This window comes from Papaver somniferum, chromosome 4, assembly GCF_003573695.1.
Source record: "Papaver somniferum cultivar HN1 chromosome 4, ASM357369v1, whole genome shotgun sequence".
NCBI lineage: Eukaryota > Viridiplantae > Streptophyta > Magnoliopsida > Ranunculales > Papaveraceae > Papaver > Papaver somniferum.
Genome location: NC_039361.1, coordinates 13,234,648 through 13,252,418, shown reverse-complemented (window position 1 = coordinate 13,252,418; position 17,771 = coordinate 13,234,648).

Genomic DNA, 17,771 nt, shown 5'->3' with positions numbered 1-17,771 from the left:
CCCCTGATTCGGACCCATTTGAGTCAGGTAACAAAATACCTCTGACTCACGGGACCAAACCACTGACTCACGTTTTTTGAGTCAGATCTGACTCAAAAAAAACATATTGAGTCAGATCCAGATGAGTCAGGTGATTTCACTCAGATGACTCAGATCGAGACGACTTAGATCCAGACGACTCAGATGAGTCAGGAGTAAACAAACATAGTGTAAATGAAATCAATAATGCTCAGTCTACCGGGGATAAAATCCCGTGTACAATACCGGTAGACACAAATATTAGTGGGTCCCATAAGCCCACCTCCTGCTAGCTCCAGCGGGGCCCAGGGGCTCTTTCATACGGGATTTAGCCCTGATATTTTCTGGTGTCAACGTAACATCACTCATATAAAATAGGTAACAAACTTCGTCGCCAGTCTTTTCTTTCTGGATGGCAAACTCAATCCTCTTCATGTGAATCGTGGTGTTATATTGGATTCCTATAACACATCAAAGTCTTTAAGAAAACAAAAATAAAATGAAAAACTATTATAAGTAAATCGGTATAAAATATAATAACTCCGTTTTTGCGGAAAAAAACGATATTTAGCTAAAAATAGGCCAAATTAAAGAAATATCTGTTTTAGGAGAATTATAGATGAAACAAATAAAGATAAGAGGAAGGAGAAGAACAATCTTATTAGGAGATTAGAATAGAAGCATTAAATAGTATCCTTTATATACAATCCTAATTATCTAGTTGGACCGCACGTCCATGGGCCGTAGGCCCTGTAACACTCTCCCTTGTGCGGTTCAGTAACAAAACAAAACTTTATAGATAGTGCTTCACATATAGTTCTTCAAATGTCGTTCTCTTTTATGACTTGTGTCGAAGTCCATTGACTCATTAAAACATTGATAAGGAAAAACCCAGCGGGACAAAACCTTCGCACAACTCTTCACATGTAATACTTCACATGGTGTCTCGTACTTTACATGTAGTTCATCACATGCAATACGATCTTAAAAGACGATGAGTCTTAGTTAATTGCCTCGTTCAAACTTCGTCAGGGAAAACCCAAAGGTACAAAACCTGAACTAAAGAAAAAGAGTACAATATTAATTAAATTTAGAACATAGTTGGATGCGTATATGTTGCCTCATTAAAAACCTTGCCGTGTAACAATACCCCATGGGAAAATGTAACCTCGCTGAAGGAAAATAGTTCAACACACCATTAGATGCTCCCGCTGATGTCATACAATTTTCATTAGTCTAATGCAGTCAAAAGGAGTTTATCACACTTTACTTGGATGACATGAATGTTTATAAGACCCTGTTGTTGATTCTGGAAGTTACGTTGCTTAACAGAGTATCGCGTTTCATTTCTTTGATTCAGATATTTTCAGTAATATCAACGCGATCTTTATGTCTTCAACGTTCAATATACTTGATGTTTTTAGTGTTTTCTCGCTAAAAACCTTGTCGAGTGACAAAACCCTTTGGGAAAAATTATTCTCGATCGAAGGGAAAAAAGTACAACACAACTTCAATTTCTAAGTACGACATCATATCCTTGGATCCTCCCCCTGATGTAGGAATCTCCCCCTGATTATTTTCAGAGTTGTTCCACACATTTCTGTTAGTCATGTACTTTTTGAAACTGAATATCAGTAATGACTTAGAAAATAGTCTACCATATCTCCCCCTGATTATTTTCGTTGGAGAAGAGACTATCGTTCCTTCATAATCAAAAACCTTTGGATTGTTGTCCCTTTAGCATTCCTTGTTATGTCTTTGCAGGGATAAAACAAATTTATATCAATGGTTACTTTTAAGTACATGATTACATTCATTATACTATTCCAATGACGTCGCATTGGCGCTGAGCTATATCTAGCTACCAAGTTCCCGGAGGATGTAAAATTTTATCGAGTACATTATTATACTAGGTACAACAATGCGTCTATTGCACTTAGATATGGGAATTTAATCACCTAACACGTCTTCGTCATCTTCTTTTAGACGAAACGGTCACTTACTTACATTTGAACCTCGACTAATCATGGGAGTGCTAGCAGGATGCATGTCTTTGTTAAATTGCCTCACAACTTTAGACATATGCAAACTGGTGGAATAGTATACCACAAGCTCAATATTCGGTCGAGCTTTCCCCAGAATTTTCATCTCAAAGACATGACGAAGACCTCAAGAGTACCCATCATGTCTGTACCATCGACATAGATAGCTACAATTCAAAATCAGGAACTTTCTTTTAAATACGCAAGGAAAAATACCTTACTTGTCTATCCCCTCCAAATCAAATAGTCACTTAGACGGGTATACCACATCCGCCTGATTGCTTCAATCTATAAGTGAGGGTTATATCTAACTGTAAACGCAGTATGTGGTTTGGAGTCACTTGATTTGGGAAACAAAAGTCTATCAAGTACTTTTGTAAATATCTGCTATCTCTTGGTTCATTTAGAGATACTGTTTGAGGGTGAAAACGGTTTCTGCTGATTTTGGTAATTTCGGGTTTGTGGGTGAGAAACAAATTTAAACCCTAAACAATGTACTGCAAGGGAGTACTTTAGATTCGAGAGATCAATCTGTACAAATCCGGCCTAAACCAAGAAATGGTCGTTCCAGACTTGCTTCGGTCACAAAGTGAATGAGAAGGGTTGGTTTTGGGGTGGGAAGCGAAGAAAGTGTTGAGACCAGACTAGTTGATTCTAGAAGAGTACTTGTTTTCTACGACTTGTATCAGAAAGTGGGAAGCTAATAGATGGAAATCTAGCAAATGTTTTCTGAGTTTTGTATGCCCCTGACCTGAACTTGTTGTTCGGTGGAAATATGTAATTTCTATTTATACAAGTCGAAGTGAAACGTACTCTGGTCTCATTAAGAAATGGAAAACGGGTGAGTAAATGGAAGGAGGTGGGAACTGGTAACGCCTGGAATTGATGTTCCATAAAAGAAAGCGTTTCACCATTACTACCTGTATTTACTAACCGCCTCATCCTTATGACACTTTATTATAACGGGCATAGTGTACGTCGCACGCTGTAAACCGCCAAACCAATACCCAATGAGCATCCCCCAGTTTGTGACATGCGTTGATGTCTCGAGTGTTTTCATGGAAAACATGTAGCACGTTGTTGTTGTCTGGAAAGTTGAGCTTGGGAGACTTTACAGCTCGGTGGTGACCTTCGACGGTCGAGATTTTGCATCTTAATAGGAAAGGTAGCCGTTGATTATTGCAACCATTCGTTTGGTAGCCAGTGGCATGAAAGCATGATCAGTATGGATTTAATATTTCCTAGTTTAGGCGCGGCCAAAAGTTAGGGTTTTGGCTTTGTTTAGGCGCGACCAAACTAGGGACAAAGGTTTCCATGCGTTAGCTGGTAACCTTGGACGGCTAAGATCTGCACCTTAGATGAAAAAGTGGTCGTTAATTGTTGCAGGCCTTCGTTTTGGTAGCCGCATAGGGAAGGCCGGTATGGCGTGGCGCGGCGAGGTGGTTGGCATGCCATTGGCACATGTGGCATGGCATGCCTTGGCGCGGTTTGGCGTGGCCAAAACTAGGATTTGGGGCCAAAGGTTACCATGCTTTGTTTGGCAACCTTGGATGGCTAGGATTCGCATCTAGGATGGAAGGGTGTCCACTGATCGCCACACGCCTTCGTTTTTGGGAGTCGCATAGGTAAGGCCGGCATGGTATGGCGCGGCAAGGTGGTTGGCATGCCATTGGCACATGTGGCATGGCATGCCTTGGCGCGGTTTGGCGTGGCCAAAACTAGGGTTTTGGGCCAAAGGTTACCATGGGTTGTTTGGAAACCTTGGACGAATAGGATTTGCATCTAGGATTGAAGGGTGGCCTTTGATCGTCGCATGCCTTCGTTTTGGTAGCCGCATAGGGAAGGCCGGCATGGTATGGCGTGGCAAGGTGGTGGGAATGCCATTGGCACATGTGGCATGGCATGCTTTGGCGCAGTTTGGCGTGGCCAAAACTAGGGTTTTGGGCCAAAGGTTACCATGCTTTGTTGGGCGACCTTGGACGGATAGGATTTGCATCTAGGATTGAAGGGTGGTCATTGATCGTCGCACGCCTTCGTTTTTGGTAGCCGCATAGGGAAGGCCGGCATGGTGGGGCCAAGGCAAATGGTGCGGACGGCTTGGCATAGTGGGACCAAGGGTTTGGCACGGGCGGCTTGGCATGGTGGGGCCAAGGCAAGGTGCGGTTGGCTTGGCATGATGGGGCCAAGGAAAGGTACGGTTGGCTTGGCATGGTGTGGCCAAGGCAAAATAGCGCGGACGTCTTGGCATAGTGGGGCCAAGGGTTTGGCATGGACGTCTTGGCATGGTGGGGCCAAGGCAAGGTGCGGTTGGCTTGACATGGTGGGGCCAAGGGTTTGGCATTCCATTGGCGCATGGTGAGGCTAGCATGGTTGGGGCCAAGGCAAGGTGCGGTTAGCTTGGCATGGTGGGGCCAAGGGTGGCATGCCATTGGCGCATCGTACGGCTAGCATGGTTGGAATGTCTTGGCGCGATAGACGTGGCTGGCATGGTTTTCCATTGGCATAGTGGTGCGACAGACATGTTTGGCATGTCTTGGCGCGGAGACGTGGCTGGCATGGTTTGACATCGGCAAAGTGGTGCGGCTGGCATGGTCGACATGCCTTGGCGCGGAGATGTGGCTGGCATGGTTTGCCATTGGCACAGTGGTGCCGCTGGCATGGTCGGCATGCCTTGGCGCGGATATGTGGCTGACATGGTTTGTCATTGGCATAGTGGTGCGGCTGGCATAGTTGGCATGCCTTGGCGCGGTAGCATGAGAATTAGGGTTTGGCATAGATGATGTCAGTCAGTGTTAATGGTTCTGCCGTGGAACATGACCCATGTAAAAAAAACGTACCCCGGTAATTCTTACGTAGGCATGCTGATTGGTTCAATAAATGTAATAATGGTAAGAGTGACTTCATGTCAGATGTATGGTTTTACGATTTTAACCGTAAGCTAAAAACCACCATCAACATTAAGTCCCCTGGTTAGCTCGGAACAAGAGCATTGTTGCGTGGTAAGCATAAGATGGTGACAGGAGAGGAAAAAATCGAAATGACAAGTCTTAAAAAGATGGTAAAGAAGACCCGGCTAACCTTTTTCCAGAGGTAAGGAGAGTTCGTGATTCTCGTGTTGGAGGCCTTGCATAGATTCTACTTGTGGTGTTGCTGGCTAGACCGTGAAGTGGTGACATGTATATGGTCAGCTAGGAATGGGAGCCGCAGGAGTTGGTCGGCTTGGAATGGGATCCACACGCGTCGGTCGGTTTGGAATGGGATACGCAGGCGTCGGTCGGCTTGGAATGGGAGCCGCACACGTTGGTCGTCTTGGAATAGGAGCCGCACGCGTCGGTCGGCTTGGAATGGGAGCCGCATGCGTCGCTCGGCTTGGAATAAGAGCCACACGCATTGGTCGGCTTGGAATGGGAGCCGCAAGCGTCGGTCGGCTTGGAATGGGAGCCGCAGGCGTCGGTCGACTTGGAATGGGAGCCGCACGCGTTGGTCGGCTTGGAATGGGAGGAAACTGGCTTCGGTCCGCGGAATGGTGGAAATTGTCTTCAGTCTACAGAATGGTGTAAACTGGTTTCGGAACTTAGGCTTCCAAACGATGGTGATGATGCTAGAACTTCGGTTATCAAATGGTAGTGATGGCACTGGCAACTTTGTCTAAATTAGGGTTTGGCATGCCGAAACCCTAATTAGCGCCCCTTACTAGAATCGTTGTAAAATTATCGTACGAACTCGGATTTTGACGGTCCACCCATGCATCTGACCGGAAAAGAATTTCCATATCCCTACAGTGAAACTCAGGAAGAATTCAGGAGGGATGTTGCGGGCCCGTGGAATGATGTCAACTGGCTTCAGTTCCGTGGAAGGATGACGACTGGCTTCAGTTCCGTGGAAGGATGGGAACTGGTTTTGGAAATTCGGATACCAAACGGTGGTGATGGCGCTGGAACTTCGGCCACCAAACGGTGGTGATGACGTCTGGCAACTTTGTCGAAATCAGGGTTTGGGATGCCGAAACCCTAATTAGCACTCCTTAGTAAAATTGTTATAGAATTCTCGTACGAACTCGTATTTTGACGGTCCGGACCTCAATCTGACCGAAAAAGAATTTTCTATCTCCCGCGCGGGAATATTTAGGTTTTGAGCTCGTTTAGGAGGTGAAAACGTCCCGACAGTGAAACTCAGGGAGAATTCAGGAGGGATGTTGCGGGACCGAGGTAACATAGTCGTGTCAAGTCATCTATTCCCGTTCATGGAGCAAGAAGGAAACTTTATTCTGTGCAAACTCTAGAAACTCCGTCCATATGAAAAGAGGTATTGACCTTCTTCTTTTTTACGTCGCTCGTCCGGATCCGTGCTTTTGTCTGGAGTGTCTCTCCAGTGGATTCCAAAATTTACCAAACTCCATTGCATTCTTGGGACGGATGGATGTGGTTGCGTTGTGGATGCTTGTATGGTCAAAATCTTCCGGAGCCACTGGATGAAATATATGAGTTGGGAGACGTTTCGTTACCGACGTGCTGCTATCAAGTCTTCAAGGACTTTGTTCCAAGAGACATCCTTCGAACCTTCTTCTGAATCTTGGACTATCGTATGGAATGAGATGCGGTGAGCAGTCCCCAGTTATATTTTTGTTAGATCCGATGGCACAGCCGAACATGTGAATGTATCTCTGTGGCGTGTTTTTGGAGTCTTCGATGCACATGTACGGCTTTGTGTTGCGAAATTCCCGTGGCTCGTAAAAATTCGACAATGATGATGTAAAAATAAGATTTTAACCTGGTTGAGGGGAGTGAAAGTGTCCCATGCTGGTAGTCCCCATGTGTAGCCTACTTTCATTGCATCGTCTTGACTCCACGTCCACGGGGTTTGATACAAGCTTATTGTATTCTTTTGGATGCGACACTGGGATGCTGAGAATATCACATGGACGAAATATTCCGGATAGCGAAGAGGTAGAAATGAGAGAGTTATGTTGTTTATCGTGGATTCTCTATTTCTTCAAGAAAATGTTTCAGCCGCGTCTCTGGAGTTATCTCATGAGTTTTTGATGGTCATCGAGTGCGATGAGCACTCCCCAGTCGCATTTTTCTTTAGTTTCTGAAGTTGTTTTCCTCTAAGCAGGCTTGGGATCCTCCGCGGCCTCGCAAAGTGTTGAAGGCGTCTTCTAGACAGAGAGGTGATGATATTCTTGCGCTGCACCCTTGAGAATTAGGTTTTGGCGTAGATGATGTCAGTCAGTGTTAAGGGTTCTGCCGTGGAACATGACCCATGTAAAAAAAGGTACCCCGGTAATTCTTACGTAGGCAGGATGATTGATTCAATAAATGTGCTAATGGTCATAGTGACGTCATATCAGATGTATGGTTTTACGATTTTAACCCTAAGCTAAAAACCACCATCAACAGATATGTAACAACTATATGATGCATTTCAAGTCCTTTTGAAATTACCAGGCTAACTAAGTAGCAGAACGCTATAACGTTCATTACAGGAGAACAATTCCAGGGCTTTGTGAGAAACCTCGCGCCACAAGGAGAGTCTTTATCCTTTAAGACTGCTTTCTTCTCATTATGCTTTGTGACAAATTAGTCATGTATGTCCAATAGGCTTTACACTTGGTTGGTTAGCACTACCATACCAAATACATGTATGTTTTTAAAACAACTAAGTTCTACCTGGATTGCATAGGACAAATATGATATTTATTTGAAATGAATCAAAATAAAGCATGGTTCGATCTCATTGTGCTCTATTTCTGGAGAAACTATTTATAGATTGTATCATCATTATGCACGCATGATCCTTCCATTGACTCATATGCATTCTCATAATCTGCCAGGATTTCATTGTTCTCTAGAATCATTTAAAACTTCGGAGCGTCCTCCAGTTTGATTCATGGACATATTCAGAGACAATCTTATGAGATGATTTCTGATGATATAAATAAGTTGTGTCTTACTCACACACTTCATTTCTAGGTGAGGATTGATCGAACCAAGTGGTCTCTCCAACTTCCTTTATGGATCCACGGCCTCAACCACACTTCCATTGAGTATAGTTGAAACACCTTAGTCTATGGCGTGTATCCCTTATTGAGGATTTGTAAATTTGCAGGTAGGTTTGCAACTGGTATGTGTGATCTCATCACTTTAGAAACATAATTGTACATTCTGAAAATCAAATATTCTTTATCTCTTCACATTTACATTTGTGGAGTACAAGAATCAATATGAGACACAGTGGGAACACACCACGACAATTCCTATCGTTCCCTTAGAAAATACTTTTTCTTATCTTCCCCAACGACGGGAAGACTGTATCATTAAAGTGATAACCTGCAAATTTAGCGGTAAGAGATCTCCTGCCAAAAGTTTTAAAATGCGGATAATTGTTGGGAACTCATTTCCAACATAACTACTTAACAGTTTTGAAGACCCATCATAGTACGATTTGGAGTCGTAATAGCACATATATAGGGAAACCAAAAATGCGTAAGAACACGAATGCCAGGCTTAGGTCCAGTTACCAACTGGTACGCAGAAAAGGTTGACTAATATTGGGTTCTAAAAATAAATTAAGTAAGATGCGTGTAATATTGCATATCCCCAAAGCAATAAAAGATATGTTGGTATGCATAACCTATTTCTTAGGCACCATCTGTAACCTTTGATGGTAGCCTCTGCGAGACCATTGGGTATAAGATGCTCTATATTGATCCTATTAAACATGCAATATTCATCAAGTCCTTTTGATGTAAATTCTCTAGCATTAATAAGGGTGGTGAACCTTTGCACTTTGTATTGTGTAATATGTACTAGGAGCTTTTAAACACAAATTTCTTGGGAACTATAACTAGTCCAAAATGTCAAAACATTCACCAGATCCATAAATCACTTTAATGTCTGCATTCTTCATGAATATTTTTCTAAATTTCACCTTGTTATCTTTGTAATATGGATTGTTTACCATTTGCATCTTACGATGGTCTCGATCCTGTTTTACTGAAGACTTTGTGAAATGAGTGATATGCTCTCTTACTTAAAAGCATAATTGGAAGGGGGATTGTGCATCTAGTTCTTTATAAAACACTTATTGAGAATATGTCGTCATTTCGTATTTTGTCAATCTTTTTCCTGTTTTTGTTCACTCAAATAAAGTGATGTTCGTATGAGTCCTTTCAAAACGATCATCATGTCACAACCAAAGTTACTTTATGGTTATTCCCAAAGCTTATATGAGTCAATTCACAACATTTCATTGTCAGAGTCAATATGGATTCAATAATCTAAATACTAGTGATTCACATTTCACTAAATTGACTCATAAATTTCTCTACGATTATGCTTCCTTCAACATTCATTAAAGGTTATAAAAGATGCAATCAATTACATTCTCATCTCTGTAAGTTTCCATATGATATCTACTTGCATGGATTCTTTGGAATTTAACAAGGTGTCGTTAGCTCTCGATATATATAAAGCTTTTGTGACGTCTTTGTTTTATCTTGAAAACAAATTTTGATCAATGTTGCGCTCGATGATCCAATACTCGTAGTCACATTATAAGGAAATAGTTCAACAACTAGTTTAAATTCCTTAAGGTAGTGCAAGAAAAACAACTATGAGTTAGACATTTGGGTCTTGAGAGTTTTAATAAGTGGTGTGGCCTTATTACGTAATAAAAGTGGGATTCAACTCAAGTACTTTAGACTGGATATATATTACGTTTCGCCCAATATATCTCAAGTGCTTTAGAGAATTTATGTCTCGTGTTTTCATTCCATAGGTGCAGATATTGGATCTAGTTCAACTGAATAAGATAGTCAATTGGCCCGGAAAATTTCTTGTTGCCATTAAATTTGATGTGAAAATTGGTTGCTACTATGATACACACATTACATCGTATATATCAACACATATGACCAGGTGCATTTCTAACTCTTTATTTATGATGGGAGCCAGAATCACATCTTAGCTTCATCCCATATTCAGTTGATACCTGTACTTTGATGTCATTACTAGGGGGATACATCTTTGTCGTCTCATGATATATATGTCCCTTTTCACATGATTTATATGGGTCAGTACGTCTAACCCTTATTACTTCGGGGTTCTTTCCATTTTCAATTTTTGCAACATTTAGCTTAATTTGAGAAATTTCTTTATCTCAACAGGCCAAGAGAATCTCACTACACATGTCAACCACTTCTTTTAGGTTGAATATATTACTAAAACAGTTCTCTTGTTGTCATACTTCAACATATACTGGTTCGTTAGTATCATGGATGAAGTAAAGAAATGGAATTTTTTTTTTTGACTCATATCATCTTTTGTGAGCTCTTCCACAAAAAAATTGGAATACATGTGATTTTATTTGCAACGTATCTTTTGAAAATACCAACTCTTTAATATTCGAGCAACTGGATTACATTCCACAAAACATTCAAATTTGGGGAGACAATATCAAGTACGCAATAACGGTCCAAGTACTTATAAACCCCAAATATATAAATTTGAATCGATCGAGTTGGTACTACCAAAATTGAACAAAAGATACCATTCAACTATATCCCATATCATATTCAAGAGAACAAAAAAAACATTAATTAAGCCCAAAATTCTTAATGATCGAGATCAACAATCATAATTTAAATTGACTGTTTATATGTTGTGGACTTATCTTAAGAAAAAAATAATCAAAACTAGGCATGTTGTGTAAAAACAAATAAATAAGCCTAGCAAATATTCAATGTAAAAACCCACGTTATAGTTACATACCTCATACTTTGGTTCCTACTATGTATATACGAATCCGGAACATTTTTGGTACCGCACGCCCCGAAAACAGAACAGAACAGGCCGCAACTAGAACTTGGGTCGGAATAAGACATGACAGGATGGACCGGGTCGCATTGGACCAGGTATGGACTGGGTTGACCTGAACCGGACCGGACCGAATTGGAACGAATCAGACAACTGGGTCGGAACAGTTCATAATCAGACAGATAGGTCGGAAAGGCTCAGAATCGGACAAAACGTTCGGAAACGTTCAAAATCGGACAAATGTTTCAGAAACGTCCAGAATCGGACAGATGGGATCTGGGATTGGATTTCTTTCTCTTCTCCGTGAACATGAACAAATAAGAGATTCTTGATCGTCCTTTACGGAAACTATAAATTGCCATTCCCAAATCTCAATAAATTTTCACGCTCAATCAATTTTCACGCTCATAAAACGTGATCAATTTGTATTTATATAAAAATTATAAAACATGATGATCACAATTATAATATAAGGCAATAACCAAAATGAAATCAAAAGTAGGGGAAGAAATATATATATATATATATATGACAAAACAGATCCAACTTATCTGATTCAATTTCAGCGATTTTAACATTAGCTTGATGATAATTACATAACTGCGTTGATGTAAATCATCCATGTGGAGAAAAAAATCCACCAAATCCAATCCACCTCTGCGGTGTAACATCGTGCATGATAACGTGTTTTAGGAGAATTATAGATGAAACAGAGAAAGATAAGAGGAAGGAGAAGAACAATCTTATTAGGAGATTAGAATTGAAGCATTACATAATATCCCTTATATACAACCCTAATTATCTAGTTGGATCGCACATCAATGGGCCGTAGGCCCTGCAAAAAATATTAGCATTTCTCCTCAAAAAAACGGAGGGAGTATAGTATTACGCATTGGCTATTGGCCCCACTTCTTTTATACTGGGTTCACTAATTTATCCATTTTCCTACATTAAGTTTAAGTAGCTGAGATAAGTGGAACCAAACTTCCAACGCAATTCACCGCTTTGTTCACCTTTGTTCCATCATTTGCGTCATACAGCTTCCTAGCTCTTTGCTGCTTTGGGTCATATAATTAAACATAGAACAAGTTATTTGATGTTATGTATTAACATCTCACCACTTGCATGTGTTCCCAAATCAGCTTTGTATGCCGTTACCATCCCTGTATATCAGACTAGAGCAAACCCATTGAATTTCAGTGCTTTAGTCTCATTACAAATCACCCAAATCCAAACCCTAAATCTTCAACCAGTTTTCCCGTCAAAATTAAAATTCAAAAGGTTGAAGATGACCTCCCCTTATCCCACAACGGTGTCCCTTTAGCAATTTTGGCTACGTTTAGCAATTCCTGGTCGTGCGAATAGCAATTGTGGGGTACGAAGATGACTTTTGGGATGTATATAATGAAAAACTCCTGGATGACTTTATCAACTCCTCCTGGACATTTCTGGGGGTGCCTTTAACACTTTTCTGGGTGCTTTTAGTAGTTTCTCGAGTAGCCATCTCTTAAATCTATATTCACTTCTTTTCTTCAATTTTTATACATCACTAAGGTTGCCATGCTTTTCAGAAGAAACTTGCATCACTAAAGCCGACTTGCCTTTTAGTTAGACATGAAGAAATGAAAGTAAATAATGAGAAATAAGTCTCCTCCAACAACAATTGCACATGAAATGACACTTTAGCCCCTTTTAAACGACGTTTCTTCTTCTTTTGCTCCAAAGTAACTAAAACTCAAAATCAAACATAAAATACATAATTTACAAGAAAACTTAGCAAAGAAAGCATAAACAGTAGATAAATATCAAGGTGTTTTATACACCTATCAAATTCTCCCAGACTTAGACTTTGCTAGTTATATATATAAGTGACAGAGTTCTATTTAGATAATCGCACTATGGACTTCAATAATCGGAATCACACAATTGAATAAATTAAGAAGATCGATTATAGAGATAGATAGTTCAAAACGATGTTGTCTAAGGTCAACGATGTTTCCCATATCTGTCTGAAGGCCTCCACCAAGATGAACCTATGAATCCTAATGGATTGAGATACTGGTCTGGACTAATATCTACACAACTTGGCATATACAAGGGAACCAACGGTTGATAATCTTAATTCTAGATCAACTCAACTGGCATATACAAGGGAACCAGCAGTTTGATTTTATTGCACAATAATAAACTTTCCATTTTTTTTAACTGCATGATTTGATCTTTTTGATCCAAGCGCATGCTTCTTGTCGGCAGATTACATGATAGTTCCCATGGATCCTGCGTTCCACGCTTGCTTAGGCGACGGAGACAGGAAAAACACAGACACATTGCTATCCAAGTGTTAATAAATTTTTTTTTATTCCGTTTGGTATGATTGGTCTGGTCTATTTATTATTTAGTAACTCAATCACTCTATTCCACCCGACAAAGGTAACAATTCGATGTGTGGGCCCCACCAAATCACTTAAAGAAACATAATTTTTCAAATAAAATAAAATAAAAACAGAACGTAGTGTGATGATTCCATTATGACACCTGAACTCTGTCTTTCTATGAATAAACTCTGTTATTGGGTTCCTTAACTCCTACAACCAAGATGTTTCCATCCACTTAGACTGGCTAGTGTCATCTTAAATTTGCGCAAATTTCTAGGATCTGGAGTTTATTTATTTATTTATTTTTATACTTTATTTAATTTGTTTTTATTCTAAATTTAAAACTAAATAAAAGTTTTTCCTCACCCCTAAACTTAAATCTAACATTGTCCTCAATGTTACAAATTAAAGTATAGTACCAAAAATATAAGTAACAAGAGGAATAAATAGAGAAGTCAGAAAGATAGTACCTGGATGAAGTGTAACAATCCATCCATGGGGAGCAAGAAAGAAATAAAATAAAAACAAAAACAAATTAATGTACAACAGGGTCCTCTAGAGGGACCTTAAAATCACGATGTATGGGTCGACTCCCATAAAGCGCTAAGTCTAGTATCTTAAGCCAGACGTCGGTATAATTAATCACCACATAAAATCATATAGCAATAATCGGAACCTATGCTGGTCATCAAAACCAAATAAAGTTGCCACAAATAAAAGGAATGCCAAGAAAATGAACAAATAACGCACACCCTTATCTAGTTTCCTTTTTAAGACAACTACATCTAGATGTGGTTCGGGCTCACGTTCTATGAAAGGATCTGAATAAAATATTTTCATGGGCCAGGTTTCCTCATTGATAGGATCCGAAGGATCAGGTTGTAGAGTCTGGAAAAACTTAAATAAAAATTTGGAAGCACATAATAATAACCTGAATAATTGTGGATCCTCTAAGTCAATCAGATTTGACTTACACAGTTGACCTTGACCATAATGGTAGTGGTCATTCTTAAGAAAATGTGTCGACAATTTTTATTTCCTAAAATAATTAGGTTTAGTTTTAAAAACTATATAATGACACATTTCAAATTGAGATACTCCCGCATTTGGTAAATCAAATTTTGGTGGGACAACAAAATCAATTATGGTATCATGGCCGGGTTAACAACATCAACCAGAAGATGGGTTTCTATCAACTGAGTTTCTTTTTGGACATATTTAGGTTCAGAAAAACGTGCACGAAGATAGTCGCTTAAGATTGTAGAGGCACATACGTTAAGTCCCAAATTAGGGACCTATGTAAGAGTCAAAGGTAAACCACGGGGAGAATGATATTCACCCCCAAACTTAGAATTGTCCATATCCTTGGATAAACTAGTCACAATTTCCTTAATTTCTAAATTATCAGATTTAGGAAAATAATCTTTTATTTCTTCTAGGTTGTAATCGTGTGGTTCTACATTTCTATAATCCTCATAAGGGACTATTATTTCCGAATCACTAGACACTAAAACACTAGTCTCACGATAAACTCTTTCCTCTAAGCCATCATCAGCTTCATAATCACAATGATACACTACACCATCTAAAACAATGGTATCCCTAGTCAAATCCTCATCCTTTTAAATAGGTGAATAATTATCAATATTATTAGGATTTGAACTGGAAACAACATTTTCCTCAGGTAGCTCAGTTAGGGTAGCAATTTCCTCATCATTATGACTACACATTTCAAATTCTTCATCGACACTATCCTCATCATCGTAACAATACGAGGATGGTTGAGCCTTGTCTAAACATGCAGTGTTTTCAGATCTAACCTCATCCTCTAAATTAGGTGAATAATTATATGTATTATCGAGGGCAAGATTGGAAACACTATTTTGGAATTCAAGTTTATTATGAGCAATAGCCTTAGGTGCATTTTGGTCCTCATACTTACTAAGAGTCCCACACAGTTTATCCCTTTTTTTCAGATTCACATATAGTTTTATCGAACTTCTTCAGTAAAGAAAGACTTGTCAGGTGAAACTGTTTGAGTGCATCTTCTAAGGAATGAGTTTTATATTCATCATGAAATGGTGGAAATTGATTGATTAAATCCTCTAAAGATGGAGAACTCTCATTTTTTCATTGTAATATTGCTCATTTGCCCGTTAGTATGATGGTGGGTGTGCGAATAGTAATTGGGATCATCATGGTATGAACCATAACCCTCATAAGATCGGTAGTGGTCCCAAGTACTATCCACACTACGGGCATAGTACGGATAATTTACAATTTCAAATTCAGGTCGATATTCATTGTATTGGTCTTCATAATACCAGTTCGACATACTTTTTTTTTGTTCACGTGCGAATGCAGGGTCGACTAAAATTGTTAGGATCAGGTTACCTCAGCAAAATATACCTACAAGTACGAGGTTTAGGCTTGTGGAATTTCGGCTGGTAATTCCCATAAGGCCCAAGGCACGGGTTCAGCGTACTTTTCCATGGGTTTTCCTAAAATCGGTTGTCTGACGATGCAATTGATGTGTGCAACGTGTTTTTTTTATATAAAAACAAAACAAAAATATTTACAAAGAAAATAAAAATCCTAGACTAATTATCTACAAATAAATAAAATATCTAAAGGATCAAAATATTTCCTAGAATAAATATTTACAAAAGGGAACAAAAATATGATCTTGGATACTTATCTATTTGACTGCTTATTCCACTTTCCACTTTTAATTTCAAGAAAAATTTGCACACCAAAAATACAAGAAAAATACCCAAACACGTAAAATAGAAAAAATAATAATAATAAAAAAAAATACTAGTAAAAACAAAAAAAAAAAAAAAATTTAAAACCTAACATATATACAGTCCGCGTCGGCGGCGCCAAAAACTGAAGTAGTTTTTTACAGTGGAAGTAAGGATTCGTTGCTCGGACTTTTATGAAGATTTGGTTTTGATTATAAGAAAAAAAAAAACTAAGACAAGCTAATTAAAATTGATTTTTGTTATCAAAGAGAGATGAGTCTAGGGCTTTGGATTCCACTACTTCTAATGTTGGTAAACTCAATAATTAAAACTTTGACATAATACTCCTAATTTACTCAAAACAATTCGAACTCAATCTTATGCTTTGGAAGATGTAAAGTTATAAGATTTTTTTTTACGACTCTCGTCACTATTCTAAAGCCTAATTTTCCTTCGCTTATAAAAGATCGGCAGCTCAAACTACCCAAAACAGTTTTTACGAAGAATACAAAGAAGAGAAAAATTTTAGACGATTGAAAGCACAAATATGATATGGAGTAAATATGTCAAAGAATTTAAATACTAAATATTACCCATTAAAAATAGTTTCCTCCAAAACCCTAGAAAAGAAACTTAGCTACTCATAAATCGAGAATTGAAGAATATTTGATTAATCATTGTATTAAAAATAAAGATATTCTGCTTACAAGGATTTTTAGTCTCTAAAGGTAATCAGCGATCGAAACTGTTCAGCCACTGTTGTTGCTAAAGGTCTTTCAGTACCAAAGGAAGTATGATATATGCTTTATGTTGTTGAATAACGATATTTTTCCGCGACTGTTTCTGACAGGACATGTTCTTTGTGTTCTTCAAGTTACAGCAGTCGGTGAACTTTCTGTGTTTTCTTATTTCTTGAATTCAAGCTAACTATTCTATCCCAGGCTCCCCGTATCTACCCTTTTTGGATTCTAACAACTCTTTTTTATACACAATAGCATCCTTTAGGGCAAGTAATCTCCAAAAATAACTTCTTCTCTTTTATCGGCCAAGTCACATAATTTTCTTCTCTTTTTCTCCGCACATATTTCTTCTTTTGACCCAACATTCTCTGTTTAGATAATTCTGTATCACAGGGAAGATATTCTATCCCCTATTCTCCACTTAATTGCCAAATATTCAACTCGATAGTCTTTCTACCTATCTTTTTTCTTCCAATCGACGATTGCTTCCTTATTTCTCAATTCTAAAAGGACTTATGCGTCCTGTTTGATCCAAACAGGCCCAAATAAACCAAATCCATTGGTATAGTCTCAGTCGAACTCGTCCAATTTCATAACATAGTTTCCGCATGAAGATAAACCCGAGAACCTGTTCCTTGTCCAAATCGATGTTTACAACCAATTATGATCGAAACAAAGACCCATACAATATCTTTTTAGGTCATATGAACAAACCCATTTGATTTTAGTCATTGAATCTCATTGAAACACCTTCAAAACAAAGCCCTAATTTTTCCGTGAACAACAATATTTTCCCGCCAAACTGAGAACTCTGTTTTCATGAAATACTGATTATCAAGCCAATTCTGGTTGCTTCTGAGGCCATTACGATCCCTGTATATCGGACTAGAGCAAACCCATTGAATTTCATAGCTTTAGTCTCATTACAAATTACCCAAATCCAAACCCTAAATCTGCAACCAGTTTTCCCGCCAAAATTTAAATTCAAAAGGTTGAATATGACCTCCCCTTATGTTACATCGGTGTCCCTTTAGAA